The following is an 8287-nucleotide window of genomic DNA, read 5'->3' on the forward strand; positions in this document are numbered from 1 at the left end:
CATATCCACCTGGGCCATATTTTAACTCCGCAAATATTGTTATGTTGTCGGCACCCTCCCCAACAACTATCAGCCTGCTCTATATTTGTGAGTCTGTCTCTATTTTGCTTGTTAGTTCATTAGATTCCACATATGGATCTATTTCTCTTCTCTTGGCTTTTGTGAAACTACCTTATACTGGCTTCCTTTGTACCTCCCTGAAGTTCTTTTTAAATTTTGTTTGTGAATTTTCTTTCTCCCTTTAGGGTTCTGATATCAGTGCTATTTTTCTCTCCCTCTATGCAGCGGTTCTCAACCTGTGGGTCAAGAACAATGAAAATACATCCTGCATATCAGATATTTACATTATGATTCATAACATTAACAAAATTACAGTTATGAAGTAGCAACGAAAAAATTTTATGGTTGGGGGTCACCACAACATGGGGAACTGTATTAAAGGGATGCGGCATTAGGAAGGTTGAGAACCACTGCACTAGCAATGTCCCTGTGAACTCTATTGCCTCTACTTAGAAACAACATCCATCTATATGCTGACTTGGAAATTTATTGACCAAGACTCATATATCCATCTCTTTCATGAACATTCCATTGGTTGTACTATTGCACCTTTAATCAAGCCTATCCAAAATTGAAGCTCTAGCCTCTTCTTGACTAAGAAATCAGGTGTTAATAGAGAAAAGAAGGTTCTGGAGAAAGAGTGCCCTAGAAGCATTATCTACACAATTACCTTGAGAGGGGTGTCTCTTTGGGATCTTAGTCAGGACTTGCTTCTTGATCCATCCAGTGCCTACAAGACTTGATGCTTGCAGATGAAAGAGAGCTTATTGCATGGTTCTTACATCTTATAGGGCAACAGTACCTTCCTTTAGTACCTCCTACTTTTTGTCTATTGGTTGTGGTAGGGAAGTGGGGGGGGGGGCGGCTAGGAAAAAAATTTCATATGTGGAATTATTTCAGTTTAATCTTTTAAAATTTGCCCTTTGGACTATGTCTGAAGAACATTGAGCATTCGATTTTGTCTTTTACTTGCAAGGGGTAATGATAAAATCTGATAGTTAAAATTCATAAAAAACTGATAGTTAACAAACTATATAACTTATACATATATCACTCATTTTAAAAAATTATGATTCAGTTTCATTAATTGTAGTTATGGAATAATTTATATATTGTTAAACATTTGGAAATCTTTAATATTTTATCAACTTCATGTTTTGCAGTTTCCTTCAATATTCCAAAGTTTAAGAGAATTGAAGATATAAATATCTGAAAGAATGTAATAGGAGAGTATAATTTCTCCTTCACTGAGTTAAAACACATATATCCACATAAACTTAAAGTGCCCCTGTTAGTGAAATATGCCTACCCCACTGACCACATCCCACAACTTTGTGGCTCTTTTGACTTAGAATCCCCCCAATTTTAAAAAGCACACTTTATCTCACAATCTACTTTCTGAATACTTTTTTTTAAATTGTAGTCATGCAATAAGAAATTTAGATAATTTTCATTTTGCATACTTGTTTTTATTAATTTTATACTGGTTTACCATTTTTACTTATTCACCTCTGTTAAACCACACACTAGAAAAAGTGTCAAATTTTCTGATTCTGAGCTAAATAACCATGAGAAATCACCAGTGTATTTGAGAAAAATGTGCAAAAAAAGTTTTAAGGGTAATTCTGGAATGGTGAAAAGAATACTGAACTTAGAATCAGAAGACTTAGGTTTAATTCCTAGCTCTTTCATTTTATTACTATGTGATCTTGATAAACCATTTGTAAATGCCATTTTCTCATCTGTAAATGAGAATCATCCCTTTTCTTATTTACTTGAAAGAGTTAATGTTAGGTTAAATTAGAATACTCATTTACTTTGTAAACTCTAGGGCACTATGTGACAATATTGTTTAGAATTTAACTTGTGTATTGAGTTTTCCTTATCATTTATTTTTATAGATATGTTTAATATAAATTTTAATATTAATGTTACTGGATTTGAAATGACAACTTTGATTTGGTTATTCATTTAACAGATATTTTTGGGACATCCACTCCATAGAAGGTACCGTGGATTCAAGGTAGAACCAGTTCCTACCTTAGTGGGCTAGGCAGGGACTTATTGGAAAGCGGTAAAACACAATCAAAGAGTAGCTTTCATCCATTGCTATCCGGTTAAGTTAGCAGGTACACTTCCACTCCACATTTCTTTTGGACACATTTTCTTCATTCACCTTTTCTTCAAATCAGAGTTTGGCTGCCCTTGAATGACTGGATGCCTGCGTGATAATCAATTTCTAATGAAGGCTGTGCAATAACAATACATAATATTGTCTTTTCTGAGAATTGAGGTAATCACTTTAAAGTAAGTACAATTATATAAATACATGACTGATAGACTGATTTGATTCATAATGAGGTGTGACTCCTTTCTCTGTTATGTTTGTCATTACTTTGGATCACTAATCATAACACTTTTTATGAGGTTAATATTATTTTAGGTGTTTAAATGTATGGTTTTCATTTTGATCGAATATTGGAATATAGTAGAAATAATTTTGGAGGCTACAGACTTTGGTCTGCATATTACCTAACACAATTTATATTTAACAGTTTATACTTAACAATTTTGTTTAAAAAAGACCTGATATGAAAATTTTTATCATATCTATACTAATAAAAGCCTAATATGCTAAGAGTCTGGTAGTCCAGTTGGTCGTTCAACCAATCAAAGTGTAATATACTAATGATATTCTAAAGCCACTCAACTGCTCCCTATGATGCGCACTGACCACCAGGGGGCAGACGCTCAATGCAGGAGCTGCCTGTTGGTGGTCAGTGCACTCCCACAGGGGGAGTGCTGCTCAGCCAGAAGCCAGGCTGATGGCTGGCAAGTGCAGTGACGGTGGCGGGAGCCTCTCCTGCCTCAGTGGCAGCACTAAGGATGTCTGACTGCTGGCCTAAGCTCACTCCCCGTAAGAGCCATCAGTTGGACATTTCCCGAGGGCTCCTGGACTGCGAGAGGGTGCAGGCTAGGCTGAGGGACCTACCCCCCCGCCCCCCAAGTGCACGAATTTTGTGCACCAGGCCTCTAGTAACATTATAAGCTCTATATTTATATAAAAATTATTCATGCCTTCTCCAATATGAATCTAAGGATATTCAGAAAGTTTTAGAAAAGCTCTTTGTGATCATCAATAAAACACATTATGTAGTTATTAACATGTTATTGATATGGAGGAAATAGATTGTTAATAATTTCACATTTAAATACCAATCAAGATTAAACAAAATATTAAATCCCTGGACATATTTCTGTCAAATTTTAAGATATGAACATGACTTTAGAAATATTTCTATCAGGCTGTAGCTGGTTTGGCTCAGTGAATACAAGTCTGTTGGCCTACTGGCTGAAGGGTCCCAGGTTCAATTCCAGTCAAGGGCACATGCCTGGGTTGTGGGCTCAATCCCCAGTAGGGGGGTGTAGGAGGCAACCAATAAATGATTCTCTTTCATCATTGATGTTTCTATTTTTTCTCTCTCTCCCTTACTCTCTGAAATCAATAAAATAAATAAATAAATAAATAAACAAACAAACAAACAAATACTTCTATCAGGTTGTTTTGAGAAAAGTTGGAAACTAATTGCTGACATGTGGTTCATATCCAATAATTAGAGAAGGGATTTTCAGGCTAACAAACCATCTGTACTAAAATGTAATGTTTAGAAATCAAGGCAAAGTAAAAGTATTGCCATGCTAGTGCTCAATAATTAGCTGAATCTAACAAGAAATAAGTATTATTTATCTATTGCTACATATCAATAGATGCCTGATCACTACTTCTACACAATATAATCCTAGAGGTCCTAGCAAGGGCAATAAGGAATGAAAAATAAATAGATAAAAGACTAGAAAGAAAGAAAGGAAATTCTTACCATTTGCAGATGTGTTTTACATGTAAAAAAAGTAGACAAAAGTACAGGAAAATGATCAGAATACTAAGAAAATATAGCAATGTCATATATAAATGGTTAATAAAATCTATTTTACTTCTATATTTTAGCAAGAAAGAGAATATAAAATTTAAAAATAATTGCCATTTACAATAACCTAAAACTAAATTTAATATGTTCAAGCTCTATGCTGAAAAGCATAATTTTTTTTAAAAAAATATTATTTAAATTAATTAATTGATTGATTATTTATTTTAGTGCCATTTGCCGGCAACCACACCCACGGACAGATAAAGTTAAGAGAATAAATCTCATTTTGGTACATCAGCATAAAGTTGATGAATATTCTATTGATCCTCCCCTAAGACCTCCTCTAAACGCCCAGCATTTTAAACCTCTGAAAACCAAGTTCCCAGTGGGTTCTCCCTCCAGGGAGCATGCCCCTGCCATTCCCTTTCACCTCTTCTTCCTCCATAGGCACATATATTCTAAACTCCAAGGGACCCCACAAGCCTTGCAACCAGGGGACCAATTGGCAGCAGCAGCTCGTCCAGGGCTAACCTCCTGAACTTGTCTCCAAGGTCCCCTTTTCTCTGACTTTCCAGTGAGCCCAAAGCAGCCCAGCCTAGGCTCTTCAATTACGTCTTCTATGCCCTTTGTTTCACTGTCCTAAGCGTATTTTTGCTGTAGTCAATAAATTCTTGCTTGCTTTTCTACACTTTGTCTCTTGATTGAAATATTTCCTTCAAGATGTCAAGAACCGAGGTCTCATTGTTTCAACAGTAACACCCCAACATAAGCTCTAAATTTTATGTTCACACAGCTCAAAGGAAGAGACTTGGACCTCTCCAACAATTCTCTGTCCCCTACATTCACTGCCATTGTCTAAAGATCATTCCAGATGGAGGACAACCAGCATTTGGGTGACTATAGCCCTGTGCTTTCCTATTAACTACAAATACTGACTGTCATCTCTGGCTGGTTACTAGGCTTGAGACAGGTTAGTAAGGCAGGACAAGTACAATAGGGAAACTGAGACAGATAGTTAAACAGCAATTTGTAGCCATCTAGTAAGTCCTATCATCTCTAAAACAAGGATACTTAAGAGTAAATAATTTGCACTTCTCAACCAGAGGGTAAATAACTGAGAACCATAAATTTTATTGCATTAATTTATTATTCTGCCATAACAAATTACCATAAATTTAGTGGGTTAAAAACACAAATTTATTATATTACAGTTCTTAAAGTCAGAAATCTGATATGGCCTCACCAGACTTAAACCAAGGTGTAAGTAGGCTTCAGTTCTTTTTTTACCCCCTGCCTGTCTCTTTCTCTTTTTTATTAAACGTGTTTAATATTAACGTTATTGCAGATGTCCCCAACTTTTCCCAATTTTGTCCACCTCCACCCATTCCTGCCTTCCCCTCACTGGGCCTTTATCATACTCTTGTCTCTGCCATGGAGTATGCATATATGTTCATTTTTTTTGAAGTTTCTGGAGGAACCTGTTTCTTACTTATTTGGAGAGTTCTCAGAATTTACTTCCTGTGGTTGTATGATTGAGTGGCCCATTTTCTTTTGGCTTATAAACAGAGCTGTTGCTAACAGTTTTTCTATTTATTTATTATTTATTTATTTATGAATATATTTTTATTGATTTCAGAGAGGAAGGCAAATGGAGAGAGAGATAGAAACATCAATGATGAGAGCGAGTCATCCATCTGCTGTATCCTGCATGCTCCACACTGGGGATCGAGCCTGCAACCCAGGCATGTACCCTGACTGGTAATTAAACTGCGATCTCCTGGTTCATAGGTTGACTCTCAACCACTGAGCCATGTAGGTTCTGGGGATTAGCTCATAAGCATTTTTGAGGGCCATTATTCTGCCTTTCAAAGTTGTTAAAGTGAATTTAAAATTACCCAATAAAACAGAGGATTGTATCATGTTTATGAATTGGAAGACAATAAAAATTTGAATTCATTTTTATTGTGAGTCAAAGCCTTGTGTAGATCCTAAAATGTTGTGGAAATAATTCTCTAAGAAAAGAAGGAAAGTCATGGCTGGTGCCTCAGTTGGTTGAACATTGTCACCTGCACCAGAGATCGCCAGTTTGATCCCCAGTAGGGATCATGCAAGAGACAGCAGAAAGATGTTTCTCTCTCAACAATGTTTCTATTTCACATTGATGCTTCTCTCTCTTTCTCCCTCTCCCTTTTTTTTTCTCTAAAATCAATAAAAACTTATTAGATCCTCTTGGTATTTACCAGGGTCAAATTTTCATTCAGGGGAAGAAGGCATACTTAGTTCCCGCATTCTCTGAATAATATCTCTGCTATCAGTTTTATGGCATCTTAGAAACCTTGTATCCTACATGAGCTTCCTATTATTCTATAGGTAACATCTTTAAGTGTTTATATATGTTCAGAATAATGAAATCCACTAAGGTAAAAATTATCCTTTTAAACTATGAGACAAATTTTTGTTGGGTAGTTTAATCAATGTCAGTGAATGAGAGATTTTAGTATTTAAGAGATGGGAATTATGAGGATTTAAAACACTTTGCTCTTAGGACATGAAGAACTTTTGAGAGTAAAGTGAAAATAAGAGAAAAAGTTATTGAGGTCTGTGAAATGAATTCAGTCATCAAAATAAAATGCAATGACAATTCTGATGATACTTTAAATATGTGATGTGATGGCCATAGATGAAGAAAGACTAAAAACTGCAATACAGTATGCTTATAGAATTGATATGTTTGCACTGCTAAACATTTTCAGTGTTTCATCTCATACTTTTGATTAGTGGTTGTTGTAGACAGTTGACAAAGTCTATGTGTAGTAGCTGTCATCTGTAGGTTCTGAGTAGTGCTGTCAGTTGTAGGTTATGGGGCATTTTTGTACAGGAGTAGTGGCCCCGTGAGTCGGAGTAACAGGACCTGTGAAATTAGATTGTGGAATTGCAGTGGAATCCTCAGCAATCTCTGAGTCATATTAATATTTATATTCACAGGTGGAATGATAATCTTCAGTGCCATAGATATACTCTTTAGGATTTCTGACATCTTTTCCAGGACTCTAGCTTTGGAGAGGGCATGACCCACTCAAAACAATTAATGTAATAGTGTTAGAAACAAATTCAATTGTCTAAGTCAACAGATAATTTCAATTATAAGTTTAGTTAGCTATTACATTTATGTCCAAACTACGGAAATCCAAAAGCCTCTAGAAAAACCTATGTCTTAATCTCTTTCTTACCCGCATAGATACCTTAGAAGGGGTTTCTCCTGGGTTCTGATAAGATTTTATCTTCTCTAGTCATTTCTCCAAGCAAAAATTAGTGAGCTTGGTTTGAATAATGAACCCGTCGTCCTTGAATGTTCCTCTTACTTTTTTCCTACTGGGGAGAGACTGAGAAAATTTAAGTATGAGTGTTGTTGGCAAGGATTAATATCGATTAAAAGAAAGTCAAGTCTGTTGACAAAATCAGTTGTTCCTGTGGGTTCTTCTCATTTATAATTTTGTTTTGCTCTTTCATCTTTACTTAAGAAAAAGGAATAATAATTTTATTCATTATAAAATTTTTATTATTTGTATTATTAGTCAAAATCATTAGTTAAAAATTTATTATTTCCGTGGCATATGGTATGTCAAGGTTATTTTTATCCTTTAAGGTCTTTGTCTTAACCATCCCAACACTGGTTGTAGGTATTTTGGGATAAATAATTCAAAAGAATGATTTTTAAATATGGAAAATAACTATGGTGATGCCCAATATTAATTTTATAAGTATTTTTAACCTTGATGTTAAGAGTTTTGGGAATTTCTCAATGTATTTCTATGAAATAGATACTTAAAAAGAATACACTTGACCTTTCAAATCTATTTTTGTTCTTCAGTCTTGATTGTTAAGTTTATAGCCTTTAGACTAATAACATGGGCAGCCAGCCACTTCAACAGTGCCTCGCATTAGGAAGATTGGGAAGAGCACATGCCGTCATCTCCTTCTAAACAGTGTGCTAGTTAAGATAACACATAATATTTATATAGCAATTTAGTTGTCATTCTGCTGACATTCAGCTTTCTTTCCTTTAAAACTGAGATTAAGTTATAAAAACATTCTCCCTTTAAACTTTCAAATTGCTGTGATTGGTAATATGATTTGCAGTAATTTTATTTTGAGTTTAAAATTGGCCTAACAATATATTACTGACTTTGATAGTTTGATTTATAATTACTAAGAAACCGCTAAGGTCAACATAGATAGTCCATATTTTTGTAAGAAAAACCTAGGTTTAATACTATTTAAATGGGTATTTCAACTTCAGT

The sequence above is a fragment of the Myotis daubentonii genome, chromosome 1 (genome assembly GCF_963259705.1).
Source record: "Myotis daubentonii chromosome 1, mMyoDau2.1, whole genome shotgun sequence".
NCBI lineage: Eukaryota > Metazoa > Chordata > Mammalia > Chiroptera > Vespertilionidae > Myotis > Myotis daubentonii.